This window comes from Notolepis coatsorum (genome assembly GCF_963971535.1).
Source record: "Notolepis coatsorum genome assembly, chromosome: 13".
Lineage (NCBI taxonomy): Eukaryota > Metazoa > Chordata > Actinopteri > Aulopiformes > Paralepididae > Notolepis > Notolepis coatsorum.
In genome coordinates this window covers 11,501,931-11,505,626 of record NC_140177.1, presented here as the reverse complement: position 1 = coordinate 11,505,626, position 3,696 = coordinate 11,501,931, and the positions used below count along the sequence as shown (strand labels likewise).

The following is a 3,696-nucleotide window of genomic DNA, read 5'->3' as shown; positions in this document are numbered from 1 at the left end:
TATCCTCCCTCCAATTAGCAGCAATTAGCTTCTCAAATATCTGTTTACATGTTTAAGGAAAAATATGAAACGGTCATGAATTACCATTGAAATCCAATGGTGTTAAATGAAAATGACTTAGAGTTGAAAACGGTGCTGAAGTGTGCAGGTGGGAGGAGCTCCGAGACTCAGTTCTGAGTCCATTTATGAACCACATGAGAGAAAAGCTAGAGGTCACACAGGCTTAAGACAGCTGCCTGCTGTTTATTCTTTTGGCTGTTTCTTTCTTTTCTTCTTGATGTTTTTATTATTTGTATATGTTGTTGTTGTTGTTGTTGTTGTTGTTGTTGTTGTTGTATATGTTGTTGTTTAAAAGGAGACTTGCTGAATCTATAATAAATGGTTAATAAAAAAAATATTCGAAACAATAACTTCTTTGAGCAAGGTACATCAATATTTTGTACAAATATAAAAAAGAGAATAATGAAAAGATTTTGTTTTTCGGTGTAACGTAACCTTCAAAATGACTATAGGGCTTAAACCACTACACCATGCATTCAATATCCTTATATTTAATGATTATCGTGTGCAGTATCACAATTAATACAACGATAACAACACATCATTCACCAGGCCAATATACAGATTACAAAACATACATTCAAAACTAAAAATCTCTAGAAAATCTAGTACATTTACAAACCAATGAGCTTCTAGATAGACACTAGAAAAGATATGCAGCCAGTATGAGCTTCTAGAGAGACAGTAGGATCTATCAAATATCCACACGGGTCCTTCTGGGTTTAGATGTCCACGTTTATTTAGTAAGAATAAAAGAACAAAAGACAAAATGCACAATATTCAATGAATGGTCATTCTTCCTAAGCAAAGAGACGGACCCGGTAATTTACTGTATTCTTATGGCATTTACACTTAAAGTAGAACAACTAAAGTAATCTGTAAAATAGTTATAAAAAAGTTGAAATCCAAGGCAGCTCTACAAATATTAAAATGCCTTTATTTTATGGCTCACGTTATTTAGAGAATTTTAAATAAACAGACATGTTTCAGCTACATAGGGCCTTCATCAGAGGAGAGACAGACCCAAATCCCACAGTAATGACCAAAATAACCAAAGGTGATCAAATACAAATACAATGGTTGCATATTGTTGTCCAACCTACCCTGAGTATGAAAATAAAGAGTTTGACTTCCCCACATGCAAAAGGAACAGAGGTATTGAAGATGGGAATCAAATATGTGAATATGCAAATATCCATAAACTGTGTCCCTCGGGACAATGATAGAGTGACTGAGTGAATGTAACTCCTAATGACCTCATCTTTCACAACTCAGCATCTTCAAGATCAATTTAAATCCAAAACCCTGGGTAGAGGAGCTGTGAATGTCACTGATCTCTACTTCAGCTCACAGAACTCAGCCTTCCCAGGGTAATATACGCAAAGTCCAGGATAGAGAGGCTGAGTGAATGTGGTGTTGACTCTGTGCAGGAGGGTCATGGTGTCAGAGACGCTGTAGAAGGACAGAGTACCTGCCCTGTGATCCAGGTACACTCCTATTCTGGAGGACCGGGGGCCCGGTACTGTGATCCTCTTGTTATTGTGTCCGAAGAGTTAATCACTTTGTGTGCACTGAGACTCTAAAGCCCAGGATTTAGAATTGTATCCAAATCCACAGTCCTCCCCAGTGCCTGTTCTACTAATGTCTTTGTAGGAGGCTGCTACAGAAACTCCTTCACTCCACTCCACCTCCCAGTAACAGCGTCCAGTCAGACCTTCTCTACCCAGAACCTGAGGCCATGCAATGAATCTTTCTGGGTGTTTAGGATATAAGTTATTTTCATACACATATGTTGCTTATCTGTTCCCCTCAGACAAAGACAGACGTGTGTGTGTTGTGTTTGGGTCCAGTGTGATCTGAGAGGAATATTGTAAGAAGTCAGCTCTGGTCTTGGGCTCTGGTGGTGGCAGTAAAACATTAACTGCATTCACTGTTGTTGAGATTTCTGGGCCACTGCTCTTCCAGAACGTCCTCTAGTTTGTCTCTCAGCTCAGACACAACCTCAGTCACATCTGCAAAGTACAGTAGAGGAAGGACACCGATGCTGGGTGAGTCTGTAGACTCACTGGGACTGGAGAGGGGGGGGTAACTCTGTAGAAAGTGGATGTGGTCCTCTGTGTGTGAGAGCTGCTCCAGCTCAGTGTCTCTCCTCCTCAGGTCCGCTATCTCCTGCTCCAGTCTCTTCTGCACTTCTTCAGCCTGAGTCACTGTGGTCCTCTGTTGGGCTCTGATGACCTTCTTCAGCTCAGAGCGCCTCGTCTCCAAGGAGCGTATCAGCTCAGTAAAGATTCTCTCACCGTCCTCCACTGCTTTATCAGCAGAGCGATTGGGCCTCTTTGAGTCGCTTCTCTCTCTCCCAGACTCTCTGGTGGATTTTCTGCTGACTCATGCCAAGCTCTTTCTGTCTCTCCGTACTTTCTTCTGCAGCTGAGACTGTATCATGGCCTTTATGTTCATCCATGGAACACAAAGAACAGATGCACTGCTGATCAGTACGACAGAAAACATCCAGAATCCTGTCATGACGAGAGCAGGTGTTCTCCTGAAGCCGTGTGGAGGCTTTGACCAGCTTGTGTTTCTTAAAGGTATCAGATTGATAGTGAGGCTGGAGGTGAGTTTCACAGTAAGAAGCCAGACATACCAGGCAGGACTTGAGGGCTTTCTGCTTTCTCCCAGTGCAGACATCACAGGCCACGTCTCCAGGTCCAGCATAACAGTGATCAGGAGGAGCAGCTTGGAGTCCTGTCTTCATTAGTTGTTCTATCACTTCAGCCAGCATGTTGCTTTTCTTCAGAACAGGCCTCGGAGTAAAAGTCTCCCTGTACTGGGGACATGTATAGATCCCCTCTGATCATCGTGATCCCAGCAGTCTGTAATACAGCCCATACAGTAGCTGTGTCCACAGGGAATAGTTACCGGATCCTTCAGTACATCCAGACAGAGACAACAGCAGAACTGGTCCCGGTCCAGATCAACTCCTTGCTGTGCCATTTTATTCTACAAAGACAACGTTTTGTTTTCTCAGGAAGAGTGAACTCTGAACACGTATCGGGTATCGCGTGGGAGGTGCTTCCTGGTTGTAGAGTGAACTCTGAACGCGTCACGGGGTGGGAGGTGCTTCCTGGTTGTAGAGTGAACTCTGAACGCGTCACGGGGTGGGAGGTGCTTCCTGGTTATAGCTGCCCAGGGGAGGAGTCGCTTTAAAGAGGCAGTGTCTATTTTACTGTGATTCATAGATAGAATGATGAATGATGAATGAATGAAAACTTTATTTAACAGATTGCAGAATGGGTACAATACAGTACGGCTCAATACACACAATTGTTAAGGGGATGCAGACCAGAGAAAGACGTTTGTCTTGTTTACATCAGGGTCCCCCATTTTCATTTCATAGTGACATTTATGACATACACAACATACATGACATCATGACATTTATGACATAGGGACATACATGACATACAGGTATTTAGTACTGTTACATTTGTGACATATACGATATGCAAATATACAGTACTGTTACCCATAGATCCTGACAGAGTATATAGATATGATGGGGAGGGGACTGTACATTAGGAGGGGGTGGGTGGGTGGGAGAGAAATATACATACGGTGGGGAGAGAATATATACATGCG

At 42.7% G+C, this 3,696-nt stretch overlaps 1 pseudogene across 1 annotated transcript; it reads right to left on the bottom strand.

Annotated features, from left to right (window-relative positions):
- Positions 1 to 1,397: 1,397 nt before the first annotated feature.
- On the bottom strand, positions 1,398 to 3,051 carry LOC311238903 (E3 ubiquitin/ISG15 ligase TRIM25-like; annotated as a pseudogene). Its single transcript has one exon. The product of its transcript is annotated as an E3 ubiquitin/ISG15 ligase TRIM25-like (transcript).
- Between the last annotated feature and the right edge of the window lie 645 nt (positions 3,052 to 3,696).